Below are 19,325 nucleotides of genomic sequence, written 5' to 3' on the forward strand. Positions count from 1 at the left end.
CCCTGACTTTAGCTTGGTTTGTGCTTAGCTATTCATTTTGCATCATTCAAACAGAAACAAAACAGATAAGAATGTTAAATATAATTATATAAAATGCCTTACTCTCAGGTCCTGAAAATCACTGTGATTACAAGAAAATTTCAGATGTTCAATACCATTTTCTTTATCTCATGCCTTCATTTGAAGAGCCACTATTGTTTCCTTCTCTGCCTCACATCTTTCATTGCCCCTTTTTTCAGCATGTAGCAGTGCAAACTTACATCCTTCCTGAAGCATTTGAAGGTTGCTCAGTTTATTTACATCCAGAAATACATTAATATTTACCACTGTGCAATATGAGGTCTTAATCCTTCGACACTAATTTAGTTGAACACAACTCTCTGTCATTGCTAAAGTTAATGATCTGATACTTTACAAGACAAGAGACATTTCAAATTAAATTGATTGTATTAATAGTTTTATTGAGCAGTATTAACAGAAGTGTGTTGTTCCACAGTATCCTCAAGCAAAGTCTTTATTGGCACATTAATGGTGACATAATGCCCAAATCCATAGTAAGAGACACATTTTATTTCTATAAAATACAATTATGGATAGCTTAAAATTCTACATTAGAAACCATCCCACTCCGCTTGACAGCCCCGTCTTCCATTGGAATGTACAGATAACTTCTGCATGCAAATCACCCCATTGTACTGACAGATTCTTCATGTTTCCAGCTGTCCATGCTAGAGAAGAGGAATATCTGGTGGAAGTGGATGAATTAATTTGCCTCTGAGGTACTGAAGTATCTGGGATCCCATTTGATATCAGGAAGAGGGGTAGGTAGCCAGTATCTTGAAAAATAACACTTTTCCAAAGCAGTGATATTAGAGCATTTCAAGTCGATGTGATGAGTGTTGAAGAAAACCTGGTGAGGAAGGCAAGAGGGAAGGGAGATGAGAAGAGCAGGTATATGCTACTTGAGAGAGTCAAAATAGGCCTGTTTCACAGTCATAATTTAAAGCAAGTCACACCTTACTTACTATTTCAGTCTCTGGACCTAAAAGGATTTATTCAAGCCAAAGGTTTTCTCAGCTAGAGGAATGCTGCACTGGCCCTCATGCATACAGCCCTCGTGCATATCAAACAATAAGTTTTCTCACACAGATCACAGCCCAAATTCAAAAACAAGCTTTTCTTCTCACAATGGCCACATCATTTAGGTCAAGTTGAATGCCAAGTATAATTGAAAAAATGCAGAATTTTCAATTTTAAAATTTTCTCCATGTCAGATTGCCAAGTGATCCAACCAGCTTGTATATACAGACATCCTTTGTGAAGCTGCATGTCATTATAAACAGCTATGGTCAATCAGCTAATGCCATATAATTTGCAGCAGGTGCAATAGGGTTGTCTGGCACAGTTAAAGATGTACTGATGAAGAGAGAGCATCTTTGCTACAGTATTTTAAGCACCCAAACAACAGAAAGCAGAAGACAATACAGTTCAACAAAATTTTTCATGCCCATCTGCCCTTAGCATTGGGTGTATTTGCCTACCATGACACATCCAGGGAAGAAAACTGAGGCCACGTATGATGTAATAAAATAATGAATTCTGCCTGCAAAGTGCTATGTCAGACCAGCACTCAGAGGGTTCTACCTCAGGTGCTGTTACTGTTTTTCTCTGCCAATGGCAGTTGATCTCTACTGATAGAAACCTGAATTGCACAACATTCCCTCAGTGTTAGACATCCTAGTAGTCACAAGTCGTATAAGAGGCAAGCACACCAAGCAGTCTGATTACCACAGAATCATAGTATTGGGCTTGGGTTGGAAGGTAATCTTGAACTTCATTTATGTCCAATCTCCTTGCCATGGGACACTTTCCAGTTGAACAGGTTGCTCAAAGCCCCATGCAATCTGGTCTTGAATACTTCAGGAATGGGGCATCCACAAATCTGGGCAACTTGTTCCAGTGTCTCCCTACCCTCACAATAAAGAATTTTTTCCAAATATCTAATCTACATTTACTCTATCACTACAAAGGGATATTTTGAATGAGCTTTGAACCTTGTAGCAGTGGTCAAAACTGTGGCTTGCAAGGGCTTGAAGTTTTCAGCTTGTCACCTTTTATAGTTTTTTTTCAAATAAAAGTGTCAGCCAGTCTGTGGGATGTGGCAAGTGTGTCCATAACCCACTGATGCAAAAGGGTTGTGGGGCATTGCCTTGGAGGAGAAAGACTCTATCAAATCATCTAAGTAGCCTTTAATTACATAGAGTTCTGGCACCCTGCTAGATCAACAAATAGAAAAGGCAATAAAGACCATCCCAACTAATAGGGTAAAGAAGCCTACATGGCAAACACTTCTGCCATCTCTTCTGTGTTTTGCTGCTTTCTCCCCAGGTACAAATGATTTCCTGTGCCTACAATTTTCAAGAGAGAGCCTTGGAAACTGTGTATAATGCAGCAAAGCTTGACAGCAATCCAGCAAGGTGGGCAGCTGAAAAAGGAGGCAGAGGCAATCAGGGGAGAACTGCAGACAATTGTTCCACAGCCGAATTGTAAGCCTGCGCCTGTGAACTAAAAAATCTATCTCAGATAATTGACATTTATTTGATTGAAACAGCAGGGTGCCCTCCATCAGAATGGGAGGAGACCATATGGAACAACAGTATGAGTGGAGATAATGTTTGTCTGCTGAGTGTGTCAATGTGTTTAGAGATTATTCATCAGGCTCTAGGGATTCCAGTATGGTAATGTTTCAGCTAAATTAGAATCAGATTAATTGCTCTAATCTAATGGAAAGACAATGTTTATCAAATTATTGCTTCTTCACCACATGATATTATGGTGTCATTACTCTTTGAGTTAAAAAAAAAATAAAATAAAAAGGTTCTCTTGTATCACATCTGCTCATGAGCTCCTTAACAGTGTTGATTACTGCACAAGAGAGACAGTGCAGTTTATAACTCTATAAAGAAATTAATGAATTAGAGTGAAAGTTTGGTAGAAAACAAATTCTCCATACTGTGGGTAGACCTGAAACTACATTAATTGGAATGACTTTGTCTTGTTCAGGACTTGGGCTTTTTTTTGTAGGGACTTTATTTTTGTTCAAATTTTGATACTTTTTTGCCTCTTTTAAATTTTATTTTAGTGGAATGAGCTTGTTTTTTTTCATAGTAAGTAGCACTAAAACTGAACCATATAGTAAAAAAGTTAATATTTTCCTCATTTTCATTCATCTTCGTTAATTTAAGTAGCATCTGAAAATTGCAATGAAATTACTAAAACAATTAAGTGTGCAGATAAGATGACAAAAATCCTTCAGATATACTTGTCATTATTTAATGCTTAGGGTCATTTTAGATCACCTGTCAAATGCCAACCCAGAGGAGACACAGAGCTTTTCAGCTACTTTAAAACAAAATGGAAATCCATAGTTCTGGTAGTACTACACTGCAAGTGCTGAGTACCTCATAAGGTAAGATACTCCCTTAATCTTTCCACAGCCTGAATAGTGCAATAAAAAGATATCCAAAGATGTCTTTTAAAAGCTGGTTCCAGTTTTTTTACCCTTGGCATTTTAGAACATTTTCAGTATTTGTTATGCATGCTAAAACACAGTATTAAAATATTAGCCATTTTAGAACTTTATCTAGTAAGCACAATCCTCAAAAGGGGTAGAAGCATGACCTCTTCTCAAAAGTGCTAATAAACCCACCAGAAATACCCCTCCAATCTGATTTTCCACTGTGTTGCCACGACTTGATGCTACTGAAGAGTGCTGGGACTTTTTCACAGGACTTTGTGCATCACACCAGAATAGAAGACAGTCAGGCACTTTGTCTCAGCTTAATTTATAATGGTGACACTGTGTTTATGAGGCATTCAGGCTACATGCTTAAGAGAGCACTGAACAAATATTTTCTAGGCTTCTATAGTAACTAATAGTTTTTCCTGCCTTAAAATGGTCATATATCCTCTCAAAACATATTTCACTGAAATTCTGTTTAAATAAAAGTGAACACCTTTGTCAGTCAAGTGTTCATAATGCCTATTAAAACACATAGTTTATAAAAGTGGGTTAAACGCAACCACAAAAGTGACTGAACACTGAGCAGAAAGCACTGCTCACTCATTCTGTCCCCGGTAGCTTTCTCTCCCAGGTACAATTCGGCACAAAGATGACAAGTTTTTAAGGCCAGGACCTGTGCTGGCAGGATATTTGTTGTGCTAATATTCTAGGATTCAGTGTTTACATAACCCATTTCCCTCCATATGCATTTTTCTCAGACATATATAACTACGTTTTCTGGCCTTCTGGAGAGACAAACTCTCCTTCAATCTTTCTTATTTTTGAGACACTAGAAGTTCATGGCAACTCTCCCACATAAAGCTTTGCATTTTAAGCTTTATTTTATAAAACATAGATCAAAGGTGTAGTGACATGTGCAATGCAAATTGGGGTGCATAAACCAGATGCACCCTGAAGCCATGATGACAAAACCCTAGGCACTTGCTCTTTTCTGAGTTTTAATACAAAGCTGTTGTTAAACCCTTTTTGGATACTCAGTTTTTTATACATCTGTTTGAAACTAACAGAGGATCTGCCCTCTTTCCCAGAGTCTTCCAACTACTTTTGAAGTGAGTAAGGCTCCAGAACGAGCCATGGTGGATGGCAGACAGACACTTACTCTGTCATCACTTGGTGCTTGGATCTCACTTCATACCTTTTGTTCTGAGAGCTCCAGCAATAGCTTCCCCGTTGTTTGCCCTGCTGTAGGAGCTGTGAACTTCCAGCCTAGCCACTCCCTGCCGGGCTCCTGAGCTCTGTACAGCACAAAGATCCACAGTCACGTCATGCTGGGCATGGAAACACACTTCTCAAAGATATATATATATAACTTAAGGATGATGCAGCTTGCTGAGGAATATTGTGACTCACTGAATAACCCACAGCATAAAAACACTATTCGGGAAAAATACACTAGTTTAGTATGGATCTATAAGCTTTGAAATACAGATGGCTAATCTAAATGCTTGATTTAAATAAATGACTTATTCATGATCTTTAAATTATCCACTACCATTACTTGGAAATGATATAAAGTAGCTGTAGTCCCACACGGGAGAAATGGTGACATGCTGTCGGGAAACCTTTGCTGGTAAAATATACAGATTTATCTGTTTTGAAGCAAAAAAATGTTGTACACCGAGGACACTCCATGTGTTAATGAATTAGAAGATTTGCAAACTAGCAGCAGGGGATAGTGTTTCTGAAGAAAAGTCCTTTACTAGAATCGGCAGGGTACTTCAAAATTGCTATTATTACTATCTATTAAAAATTGCAGTGTTAAAAATGCATAGAATGCTCTACAAAAAGATTAATGTTATGGTTTATTCCTTGTTCCAAAGAATTTAAAACACAGTTCTGCCACTGGAGACATTGCCATACTCACAGAAGCCTGAAGGACCCAACAAAGTCGACAGAAGTTGCAGTCTATGATAAAGAGCAGGGCTGGGCATTGATTTAATGTAGGCAAAACAAGAAAAAAAAGTAAGAAAAGCAAGATATTCAGATCTGAGAATTTTGACCCCGACTCCTCTTATAGTCTGGTCAATACAAGTTTTATCATCTATTTAAATGCAAATTCAATTCACTTCAAAGAGGTTTCCCCAGTTCAGTTTGTGTGTATATATATATACACATATTTTAAATAAACAACGTGAGTAAATTTTGGAAAATAGAACTGTTTGCTTTTTTGATTTTGGCAGTACAGTTTTCCTGCACCCAATCTTTGTCCAAACTGGTATGCACTAAGAAATTACACAACTTATACCTTTTTGGTTTATATACCCAAGCAACAATATAGGAGGAAGATTCCCAGGTAATTAATTTTGATTTCAGTATTATTCCAAGTTGTCATTCATACATGCATAAAAATACATGGTCTTCTCTATAGAAAGTCAGAGATAGCTTTAGACCTAGGAATGACTGCAGTGAGAGAAGAATAGTGACTATCACCCAACTTACATTCCTTTAGTACTTCTTCATTGCTTAGGAGCTGTACCAGCAGAGCAGCAGCCTTTGCTGGCATCACTTGGTAAATACCTCACAACTTCAGTATTCAACCATGGCATCTGCAGAGCCATCACAAACTGTTGCATCAACATGTATGAAGACATACATTTTCAATTACATAGAATTTTTTAAATCTCTGACATAGATATGTAAAGTACTAAGGGAACAGATTATATATATGCTATACAGGCAGCAGAGTAGTTTTAAAGCACAAGGGCAACTTTTCACTGTTCAAGAACTCAATTTTTATCTAATTATTGCAAATTATAACGCAATTTCTGAGCCAACAATATTGTTGTAACTGATTTTCTGCTTGAGCTGTACAAACACTAAAAAACACCTGAAACTGACAAGCTCCTGTGTGTAATTGAATAAAAAACCAGTTTCTGGTAAACAAAATGTGCCAAGGTTTTTCACCTGGAGCAAATTATTACAGGTGTTAATAAAACCTATTTAAATAGCTTTCCTAATACATGAGAAACTTCTCAAATAGCTCTGGATATGGCTCTTTAGTTTTGTTTTATGGGAGACTAGTAATTGCAGGAGAAATAAAGTGACCATAGAATTCAGTATTGTAGGATTGATGGCTCCTGTAAAGGGATAAACATTGCTGTTTGTCACAGTTGCAGACTTTAAAGACTCACTTGTACTTCTCATCTCATGTCTCAAAAAAAACCCCAAAACCAAAAAACTAAAAAGAGCCCACAACACTCCTTTAATTGATTTGCTCTTTGTCACTGTCACAGATATGTTTTCCCTATTTTGACGTGTAGTTGTAATTCTATTAGCAGCCCATTGACTGCCCTGTGAAATCGATCTGTGTTGGGCTAGCTGGGTCTTCTTAAACTAGGTGATTTATTGCTTCTGCCTGCTAAAAAAAAATAAAATTAAAAATAAGAAGAAGGAAAAAAAGAAGGCAGCCTTTCCCCTCCATGATGAACAAAGTACCTAAATAGTGTCTGAAAATTAATAATTTTTCGTTTGGCTGCTGGCTGTCCCAGAGGCAGACGAGCTGTGACCTCTTGCCAGCAGCTTTACTGAGATGCCTCCTGTTGCTGGCATGTAAAGATGATTGTCAATTTCCCTTATTCATTTACCTCAGTGCCTCATGTATAAACTAGATCTCATTCACCCTAAATGTCCCAGCATCAACCTATCACATTTACCTAATTTTGTGATTTCTCACTGGGCTGCCCAACTGCCTGACACTCGAGAACCATTTGAAACTTATTCAATGTCTTTTCACTGCTGCAGACAGAAAATGGAGGCACACGGGTGCATCTACCATTGTTGCCATTCTAGTTTAGGTCAGAGAAAGAGGTTAGCATCATACTCGTCTACAATTTACCAGGGTCTAAAATGATGTCCTGTAACTTTAGATTCTGTCCTGATATCTGCCTAGATTGTACTAATTTTTCCTCTGGATCAGAAAAATAAATTACTTTTCTACTGGCCAAAAAGCAGATTTATGTTGTTTCAGATTGTTGTGTGGAGCTTTTCTATTATCTGAAAACATGAATTTTTGATTGTGGATACAAAGAGATGAAGAATACTTTAATGTACTTGGGTATCTTAACCAAAAGTCAGTTTCTAGCTATGTTTTCTTATAGGCTGTATAACCAAGCAAAGATTTAAAGAAGGAGAAATACATTTTTTCCAAATTTAGTACCCCTGCTTTTTGCATAATGATAGTCATTCATTTTTTCATCAAGCATGTGCAATTTGTTAATGAATCCTGAACTATTTTTATCATGTACTAGAAAGGGTTACAAAAGTACAGAGATGCTGTATTGTAGGTGGTCATCAGGAAGAAAGCTGACCCACACAAAATGTTGCAGTAGTGAGTTCTTTTTGTCCCAGTCTTTTTTCCTTCTGACTCATTTTAAGATCCATTATGGATCTAAGAGAGCATCTAAATGCTGACTCAAAAGGCCCAAGGGGTAAAAAAAAAAGTAACCCAGCAGCTGTGTGACTTTAAAAAAGGAGAAAGATGCCTAGAAGAAAGTACACAAGTATGTACTAAAGAAAAGGAAGAAAAAGAAGGAAATTCAATAATATCCACTTGAAACAGAGCAAAATAATACTGCTGGAGGTGGCTATTATAGTTGATACACTATACTTAGTAAAGAAAGAATATACCAAATAAAACACTGAGATGAGTAGGGAAAGAAGAAGCTGTCTTGCAACACCTACATCAGAAAAAGGATCTAGGACATCTGGCCTTTATTTAGTTCTTTCAAATATTAAAGCTTAAAGAAAAACACAGACCATTGTTCGAGATAACACCTTTTAGAAAGATACTGGTGGAAAGAATTTGAACAAACTAGCAGAAATTTCTCAGGTAAGATTCCAATTAAACATCTCAGAACACAGTGATTGTATAAGTAAAAGAAACATTACTAGTGAAAAACACAGAGCTGGAAAACCAGCAGTAGGCAAAAAAGGGGTGCATTCAGGGCAGGTTTTAGACAGGACCACATCATGGACCTTCATTCCACAGACACAAAGCTCCCTTCTGGCAAGATACTCCCAAAGACTTCATGTCAGACCTCGGACTGTATGGTAAAGCAATCCCCTGAATAGAGATGACAATGGGACCTAGACTAGATGATCTCCCACTTTTCTGGTCTATTCACTCCTGCCATAGTTCTTTTCGCTGTGGGTGCGGCCCAGGCTTTTGTCAAAAGACAAGACATTTCCTGTGACAATGCGTTATTTTTCCCGGCCCCGGTTGGCTCCGGAGTGCCCGTCTCGGGCGCCTCTGCTTCTCGGCGGGGCCGGTGCTTGTCGGGATTCCCAGGCACTTCTGCTGCCACGCACCGGGGCGGGCCAGCTGTGTACTGCCGTCAGTGCGAGAGAGGAAACAAAGAGGCAAAGGAATTGTCCAATTCGTCCGCGTGGATGGCTGGAAGGCTTTAATGGCTGCAGGAGCTGCGGTGGAGAAGCTGCAGACTGCTCCCAACTCTGCATGGATGAAAATGGCAACAGGACTGGGGGGGTGTGGGATTTCATAGGGGGCGGGACAAGGAGGGCAGGAGCCCTCCCACCCAATGGGGACAGGCACTGTGGGGGTGACCACAGTAACCAACGGGGACGCGGCAGGGGCGGACATGGGGCTCCGGGGCGAACGGGGTTGCGGGAACGGAATGACAGACACAGAACTCTCCGGAGTGGGCAGGGGGGTGGTTACAGGAGTGGCATGGGGATGCTCCAATGGTAAGAGAGCCAGAGTGAACCACCGCGGTGGGGGGAACACAGGGGCTACACAGAACTGGCTAACCAACACAGATCAGAACCCCTAATCTGAACACAGCCCGGGATGCAACAATTTCCCAGCAAGAAATGGGGCTGGGGTCAGGGTCCTCAAAAAGTCTTCAAAGCCCTATTTATTTTAAAACTAATAATTAACTTTCTTCCTTGAATTTTACATTGCCAGATATAGCAGTAATTTTGTTACAGAACATGTTGACTGCCAGAGAACAGTTAGTGAGATGAATCAGGTTACTCATTATCACAGGAGAAGCTGTTCTTTTGAGAATCTATGGAATCCACTATTACTTGCAGAGGAGACCTTTTGTAATACTGATAAATGTCAACCATGCATGGGAGTCTCCACAGAAAACAAGGACTTGCTAGCCCTGGCAGTTGCCCAGCATGGCATTTTACACTGATTTCAGCTGAGCATAAATATAGAATAGTGTATAAAGGACATTGGCCTCTCACAGCAAGAAGACTCTGAGTTGAATTTAGTTATACAAAACACAGGTTCTAAGCAAGACTGTATTGCACAAAAAATTCTTCCTTCTTCCTCTTTTCCCAAAGGATGGGACCATTAAGCAAACCCATGGTTTTTTCCTGTCCTGGAGTGTATATAAACATGGTAGACTGGAGAAATGTAGTGAAGAAAACACAAATGTGAAGATACCAGCAGGAGATGTCAGCCCAAGGGTGGAAGGAAACCGTAAAGTATCAACTTCACAGAACTAAAAGAAGCAGCGGGTTCAAAATCGGTGAAAGGGTAGGTGACAACAACAGCAAACTCTACCAATACTTGAGACATCTTTGCCACAAGAGGCAGTCACACATATCCATGGAGAACAGGCTCCTCTTATAATGGTGAAGTTTAAAGAGCAATTCTATCTAACTTGTGTATCTGACTTTCACCTATATTTTCCTCACCAAAAATGGCATTCATCTCATACTCAGGTCTACATAGCAGCCATGAATACATCTGAGTTTATCAGAGGAGTTCAGAAAGAAACTTGTTTGGCCTGCTTTTGGTCAAATGAATGAACTCCACAGATGATCTTGGTTAGATCATCAGTGACCCCAGCAGCAAACCTGACATCTGCTCAGGGGTGGACATTCCTGCCTAAAATCAGACAAATAAGTCAAGCGCTTCAAGCACTTTCTTTTCTCTGAAATAAAGTGGCCAAGCTCACTAAGTAGTGGAGACATGACCTCTTTAGGAATTTTAGACTTAACTTAGGAGTCCTAGAGAAAAAAACCTTGTTAGGGCTGGTAAGGAAACAATGTGGTTAATGGGGAGCTTGATTTGTTTTGCAACATAGATCAAATCCTCAAGTTAGAACTGCAGTAAACCTCATCCAGCTTTTGAAGGGAATACAGTCTGTTTGTCTTCACTGAACTGAATCCTCAACATACAATAGCTAATTAAAGACTCCAAAAGTCTGTGAATACTTTGACAAATATTGATATATAAGCCTGCAATGCTCACTGGGCTACTTGGCTAAGTCCTGCCTCATTTACTTCAGTGATGCTGCAAATGACTGGGGTGATCTCATAATCTGAATTTCCTAATAAAACAGCTACTCAAAGATGTATGAAGAGGATTTTCCTGATATAAAAACTAAAGAAATTACTTTTGATAAATTAGGAAAAATGGAATCACTCACAGTACATGCCTACTGTTGCTAGATATCTGGGAAGAATATTTCCTGAAAACCTTTTCATTAAAATGAACAATAAAACAAATTACCTAATTCAGAGCTGACTCACAGTAGAGAAATATTATCAAAAATTAGATTCTGCCAGAGTCAAACTATTTACACCACTTAGACCAATCTGGCCTAAAATACTTAAAACATGGTTAGCTGGATGCTTACAGTCTGATGTCTCACATTATAATGTAAGATTTACATCCTGAGGAATTTTTTTTTCTATGTCTTTTCCTAATTCACAGTACCACTGGCAGCAAATATCTAGATACCAATTTTTCAAATTACATGTAAAATCTAACGATGGTATCAATTTTTATTATTTTCCTATCCACCTGATAGGAAAATAAAGGTTTTAAACATAACACAAGTCAGCAAGCAAAGGTACATAATTAAGAGGCATCCAAAATACCTCGTGCAGCAAGTAAATATTTTTTTAATTGTATTATTACCTGGATTTATGTTACTAAATTGCTACACAATTTCATATATAATTGATTTTGCAAGAAAAGTATTACTGAAGTGATTCTCTAGTTCAAAACAGCATGAACCTAATAATACACAAACAATTTCTATCTCACAGCCTATAGTGCTGCATGGCATTTGTATGCTGAAAAAAAACCCATTCCTTCATATTAACAGTAATTTTGAATGTAACATAAAAACTCAATGACTTTTTTTCTCTTTATTTGTTAAGAAGAATATTAACAGTGCCTCCTGTGAGGATATATTTTGTAGGTTCTTTTTCAGATTATGAAAATAGTTGTGAGGAAATATTTGGATAAAGGAAGACAAAGCTCCAGGTAGCAATAGAATTCATACTGAGTTGATAAATGCAATTAGGGATGAGAAGGATGAACAATTACTTCAGGGGACTTTTGATACCAGAATGCAATAGCAGATGATTAGAAAACTGGAAAAACTGGAAAAGATTATAATCTTTTCCCTATTGCAGACACATCCAGCAGCCTCAGCACAAGTGAGAAAACCATTGTGCTATAGCAATTGATACTGCATGCCCTGAGTGTTCACAGGCCCAGTAATCAAATATGAGCTTAAAGGAATACCTGCCAGCTCTTGGGCAAGTAAAAAGCTGCATTATCCCAGTTCAATGCAAGTACTGTGAAGAGTTAAAATTAAGAAGATTCGAGGGATGTCCTTCTTGGCCCAGAGAGTTTGAGATGGGTGAAAACATTTCCCCCATGCAGATGATGGATGCAGATGACACCACTGATCTGATGAAAGGTAGATGCACTTCACAGCCACTTTTAATGAAGGAACTATGAATGAACCAATGTTAGCATCTTGCCAAACCAATTATAGCAATATTACAGGGTTTATGTTACTAATTGCCAATATTTCTTGTCTAATTGATTCTCTGAGAGAATATTGCCAGCAGCATTCCATCACTGCTGTGAGATGCTGAGCACCTGGGCACTGCCAACTGCCTGAGTTCCTGCCACCTACAGAGGATGCTCAGCCTCCACCAGACTTTGAGGCATGGAATGGGTCCCAACAGTCCTTCAGAACTGAAGCTTTTGTTTTTTAAGAAAAATTAAACTGAACATGGTAACTTAACCTCTGATTTGATGTCTTACAACTTGAAGATAAAAACGAATGAGATAATAAAACCTGGGTTGATTAGCTAAGCAACACTAACTCCATTTTTGTTTCTATTATATGGCTAATAGTCTCTTCTGAACAGGTTTGATTCTTGTATCTGTTTGCATTAGAGTCAATTTGCAGTATGAGATTGGTATTATTTATTGAATGCTAGACCCAGCTACAAAGTTAAAACTATGAAAATCTTCAGTGAATTTAATTACACAACTGTGAGACACAGTCTTGTACAGATGCTACAAATTAAGTTTAGCAAGTATGATTGGTGTGGTGAATGGTTAAATGGAGGTACCAGATCCATAAAGTTTCTCAGTCATTTCAAAAACTTTGTGGACTGTTGTTCTGACCTGTGTTGACCAGACATTTTGAACTTGCTTATTTTATGCAGGTATGTATTCAAAATCAAGTCAACTTTACCTAAATATGTAAGGCTAATCTAAGCCTGAATATGTTCAGACTTGGAGGCAGGTTAGTATTCAGTATCACTGAGCAATGTGATTGCATGTTGGTGACTCTTTAATACATTTGATGCTGCAGAATTTTTTTTCATTACTAAAAATACTTAGTATTCTGAAAGGCAGAATAAATTTGATAGCAACAAACACTAGCAACTTTTTCTATTTTGTCTAAACCTTTCTGCTCTAAGTGCTACAGACAGTTTCTCTCTTCTTGTTCCAATATGTAATTGACAGCTCAGCCCAATGTCCTTCTCTACCTCTTGATTTTTCCCTGGCTGCTAATAGCATACACCATTTTATACAGCCTCAGTCTATTAACCAAGTGTCTGACCTTGTGGGATGCTGAACACCTGCTGGAATACACTCAGTGCCCGTAATTCTCATTGATTTCATTAGGAGGAGAGAGAACTTGGTCTCTCCCAGGTCATTTAGGCTGACCTCACTCGTAAAGACAGAGCTCATGGTGGACTCCTGCTGTTCCAGAAAGTCAGACCAACATCAGAGGTAGCTGCTTCCAGAGCACCCAACTTGGAACTGATGCCAAACAACATTAATTGTCAGGAAATAGAAATTAGGAGCACAGCACCTCTTCATTCCTTATGCAGTCAGTGGAGGGAAATGTTAAGAAGTGCCCCGCTGGGTCTCACCAGTAATCCATTTACCCCACTATCATGCTTCTGATTTGCACAAGAAGAGAGATACTACTAAGGAAAACACACAAGCCAGGCTGTTTCTACTGCCTTCTCTTTACATAGCCCCAGCAGCGACAGCTTTTGCTGTAGGTATGTCAGAAGGAATGCTCCTACCTCTGATACTGTCCTCTAAATCCAGCAGTGGAGGGTTTGGTGAATAGCAGCAGTTCTGTCTTTATGTTATCTAGTACCCCGGTGACTTCAGAAACCTCAGTCTTACCCACCAGCCTTTTCCTCTCCAGCTGAAGTATTCAACATCTTCTAGACCCTCCTCATCAGACAGCTGCCCCTGACTATTAATTATTCTACTCACCCTTGTCTACATCGCCCCTAGCCCCACTATGTCTTTCTTGAAACTGGGCCAGAAGTGCTTACAGTAGTCAAAAATGGGGCACACCAAAGATATAAAAGCAAAACGGAGCCTTCTGCTTATTCTGAGTGATGGAGGATCTGACCTGCAAAGCTTTGTGTTTATATGACCAGTAGCAGTCATGTACATCCAAGCCAGTCACCTCAACCTCCTTTTGGGAAGTAGGTCCCTTCAGGCATGACTTATCTGATTTAAATTCTCATCTATTTTAAGATTAAATAAACATACCTTCTAGGTGCCTGCTCCTTCCTGCTGCCTGTAAAAGTAGATTACACAGATAAGGCAGTTGTGCATGCCTGGGCTGTGGCTATGTTCTGTTGACTATAAGAACCTCTTCTGGTGTGCCTCTGATTTTCACAGCCACTCCCTGCCTCCTTGCACTGTGATATGGGGAAAAGCAATCTAAGGAATGGGGTCCTGAAGTATCCTGCAGTGAATTAAAACTCGCTTTGACCCAGGCAGGTGTCAGAGAAAAATGGGGGATGTTCATGTAGGCTACAGGTTTCCTGGGCCAGGTTTGGTTAAAAGGCAAGGGTTTTGGAAAACAAACAAACAAACAAACCCCCATATTTGAAGCATTAAGTTTGCAGAGTGATGTGAATAAGAATATAAACTAGCGATAAAGGAGTACTGAAATATGCTCTAATGAAGGCTGCAACTAAGAACAATGAAAGGGGAAAAGACAGATAAATAACATTTTCTTTTGCTTTGCCTTTTCTGGAGAGCATGTTTTTTGTTTCAGGAATACAGCTATTTTCTAATAAAGTGTAGGAAGTGCCAGAGAGAAGAAAAGGTTGAGTGCTAACTGCTATACCACTTATTATTTTATGTTCCATTCACTATTGAGTCTTCCTGCTTTAGTTTACATGCATAAATTTAGCACTACTTAATAAAATAATTTTGAGGGTTTAGTTTAAAAAGAAAAAGAAGAAAGAATTAGTATATGAAAAGATAAAAAACTACTGCTACACTCCAGTCTAGCCTTGTTTAAGTATCCTTTAAGCTTGAACAGTGATTAACCTCCAGCAAGACACTTCATGTGTAATTTATTAGGCACCTTGCTTTGGTTTTAGTGAACTTTCCTGTGAGGGAGCACATTATCATCAACTCTGGAACACAGAGTTTATCACAACCTCTAACTATGGTGACACAAGCATCCCTTTATAATATTTACTTACTGGGTTATTTATTTGCAATTCTCAAGGTAGTAAACTAATAAGCTCTCACGAGGCCACTGAAAATGATAATATTCTTTCACTGGCATCACTAAATCATGTAATAATTAACTACAAAATTTTTAAAATCTAGGAATTGCAAAGATCAAAGGTGAAAGCTAAGAAGTACATATTAGAAATAACAACAGGTGACCCCAGAATGAAAAAAAAAAAAAAAAAGAAAACACAAGGAGTTTGTAGTTTGTGACTTAAGAGACATCTTCCAGAGAAGTAAAATCTTGTATTCACTATGTAGTCATCATTTGTACCAAATTCTTTATTTAATTATATCAAATTCTAATAGCAAAAAATATATGAAAATTTATTTGTTGAAATTTAAGATGTAGTTACTAGAAACTATTTGTTCTGCACCTTGTGGGTTGTTAGCTATGAACCTGTAAAAGAGCATTCACCCCATAATATAGTAACACATGTAGCAATGTTCAATCAAATGCAGTGGTGACAGCTAAGCTGTACAGTACTCCCCCTTATCAGGTCCAGACAAGCCTGTTGCATCCTTCCCAGCAGATGTGAAATAAGAAATGAAGAATGGAAAGCAATATGGCTCATACCAACTGCATATGGTCTTTTCTCTTCCCATTTGTAACTGAACAAGTGAAACCAAAAGTCAACAAAAACAGTGCAGCTGTCTACATGCTTTTCTGTCCTTTTGTTTTTTGGGGGCTTTCTGCCCTGGCTCTAGGGAGGATTACGTTGGAACATTACACCACAAAGAAATGTATTGGCTCGCTGAGCACCTATGACTAGAAGTTATCTCATGTAAACTTCAAGGATTTCCAAGGCTTGTTCATCACAGCAGTATATTTCCAGATGATGTCTGGGAAGTTAATATCTCCTGCAAGGACAAGGGCTACTGATTCAGATTTTCCTAACTGTCTATAGAATAATTAATGCTTTCATTCTGGCTGGGGGATCAGTAGTAGGCACCCACTACAACAATTCCTTTGTTTTCCATCTCTATAGTCCTCACACAGAGCCCCTGCCTTCACTAACTGTAAGGACTGTGCAGTCAAACCTCTTACATGTAGTGCAAAACTTTCTTGCCCTGCCTATTACTCCTGAACAACCTGTAGCACTCCATCCCAGCACACCAGTCACAGGACTCATTCCACCAAGTGATATCACTAACACCAGTGATATCATAGCTCAGATGGCTGACAAATGCCTCCAGATCATCCTCCTTGTTCCTCAAATGTACTTCTAAAAATTCATGTCGTGACAGTATTTGTTGGGGAAGATGAAATAGCAAGGCCCTATAAATATGAGGGCCTGGCAAAAGAATCAGAGAATACAGATATCGAGATGAAAACAAGGTTTGAAATACCAAACCTTCATTACTGAGCATCCCGAAAACAATAATGCAATCCCCCCTTTTCTGATAGATCCTAAGGTCAAATGGAATGTCCTGTCTCACCCCCCAATGTATGGTTCATCCCTCACCTGTAACCCTCCCCTGAAGTATCCGATGTCTGTAACCCCATTGGCCCAAGTCCTGTCCCAGCCCACCTTGAAGCCCCCTGATAAGGTGTGGCCGAGGGACCGGACGCTCGCTCTCTTGGACCTTCCTGCTGGGACACCCACCTGGCACCATCTCTCCCCCCGCTCTCCCTGGGCCTGCCACGAGTTGCGGCTAGCAACTCTAAGCAAGGCCCTTCATCCTTTACAATAAACCCTATGCTCTAAAGACCGGGCCTCAGAGATCCTTCGTTACCACCCACCCACACCGTCCTGGAGTCCAGCAATCCCCGCAGATTGGCGCCCAACGAGGAAGACCGACCCCCACAGACCGGCAACCCCACGTGTCTGAAGACCTCTTCAGCTTTTCTACCTGTGGGAGACTTCTCCATGGACGGTAACTAAATAACCAGTTGTAGCCTCCCAATCGGTGTCGTGAGCACGGCGTATCGTTGCTGAGCAACGTGGAAGCCGGAGCTCTATAACTTTGCCGAGGCAATCCTCGAGCACGGGAATTCGTTACAAGGTAGCGAGTACCTGGAGCTCTTGGAGGAATTCGCCTGGCAATCCTCGAGCATAGGCGGCCGCTGCTGCGCGGCAGCTACCTAGAGCTCTCTGAGGAAACTCGCCGTGGCACCCCGCCACGTGCACTGAGCACAGGCGAGCACTGCTCTGCACTGCCCGCACTGAAGCTCTGAGTGGAGTCTGGAGGCCCCGAGCACGGAAAGACGTTCCTGAGCGACGCCTGAAACCGGAGCTCTGAGGGGGACCTCAAGCAGAGTCCTGAGCGCCGACTGGAGTGCCTGGCCAGCCCCCCACGTCGGAGTTCTGAGTGAGGACCCTGCCCCTGCGATATCGAGGTGAGCTACACTGGTGTAAAAATGGGACAATCCCACTCTGCCCCTGATCGGGATCTCTATAAGGAACTTAAAAATTCTTTACGCTGCAGTAACAGTACTTTACCTAAGCAAGAGCTTAAAAACCTTTTAGAATGGACTTTACTTAATTTCCCCAATGCGGACCGTTCAGCCGTCTTTACCAGAGACTTTTGGGACTCAGTTGGAAATAGACTCTTTAATGATATTTCACGCCGGGATTTGACTGGCGTTCCCCTTCTCCCGGCGTGCAGAGCCTTGGTTGAGCTGTTTGCTGCACAGCAAACGCCCGCGGCAGCCGCTCAGCCGGACCACGCTGTCCCTGAAAATCCCCTCCACGCTGCCGCGAGTCCGCAGCGGGGCACGCCCCCCGCCCCCCCCCCCGCGCCACGCGGCTGCGGCGTCCGCGGCCCCTCCCCCCGCCCATGCGGTCGCGGCGTCCGTTGCCCCAGCCCCCCCACCGGACCCCGCAGCCCCTCCCGCCGCTCCCTCCACCCCCGCACCCCCCATTCCACTAACCTCTGCTGTTCCGGTTGCCGCGGTTCGCCCCCCCCGCTCCAGGTTGGGCCCCTCCCCTGCCTCTGCCCCAGCGAGCCCGCCTACACCCCCCGCTGCTGGCGCTACACCGGCCCCGGCCCCCCCTCCCCCCGCGGCCCCGGCTGTACCCCCCCTCCCCCCCGCGAGTCCCGCCGCTCCCCCAGGCATGTGCTGTGCCTCTGTGACTACTGCCATCGCCGGCCTCCTGCAGAGTCACGCGGCCACGCTTTTGCAAGCAGCGCAGGTTCCCCTCGCTGCCGCGGCGCTGCCGCTGCCTGACATCCCGCAGGCATCCGCCGCTTCTTTGCCGCCGGCGCCTTTTGCCGACTCCGCATCTACAGTGCTGACCACGGCAGCGTCCTCTGTGCCGCGGGACGGAGCGGTCCAGCCCACCAAGCCGCCCCGCGCCTCCCGCGCGGTGGCTCCCCCACCGTTGTCACTGCCCCCCTCAGACACGCCCACCGCCATGGTCCCTGTTCCAGCCCAGACTGCGAGCTACCAGCGGCTGAGCTCCACGGCACATACGCCGCCTAGCCCCCCGCGCCCTGTCCCCGCTCCGCGGCGATCACTGGCCAGCCCTCCCCTTCCTACCACCGCTGCAGCTGCGCCGGGGACTGCGGCCACCGCCGGAACCGCGAGAGCAGCCCAGCCCCCTGCTTCTCAGCCCCCCAGCGCACCGCTGTTTGCGGCGCCGCTGCCGGCTCGGAGCGCCGCGGTGCCGCCGCGGCCCGACCCGCCCCCATCGCGCAGGGATGCTCCGGGGCTCCACGCCGCGGCGCTGCCACCCCCTGCGGGCGGCGGCGCCCTGCCGTTCCCTTCTGTGGCCACAGAGACGGTCCCTGCTGCGCTCCCCGAGGCGGCCGCCATGATGCCTCACCACGCGGACCCCGTGACACGCCCCCCGCATGCGCAGTCCCTGCGACCCTCGGAAGACCTGCCTCACGCCGCGACACCGCCGCCGCCCCCCCACGCCGCCTCCGCCACGCCTTTGATCCAGCCTCCCGGCGCCCACACGCTCCATGCTGCAGTCCACCCCCAGCCGACATCACCGTGTT

The sequence above is a fragment of the Vidua chalybeata genome, chromosome 3 (assembly GCF_026979565.1).
Source record: "Vidua chalybeata isolate OUT-0048 chromosome 3, bVidCha1 merged haplotype, whole genome shotgun sequence".
Taxonomy (NCBI): Eukaryota; Metazoa; Chordata; class Aves; order Passeriformes; family Viduidae; genus Vidua; species Vidua chalybeata.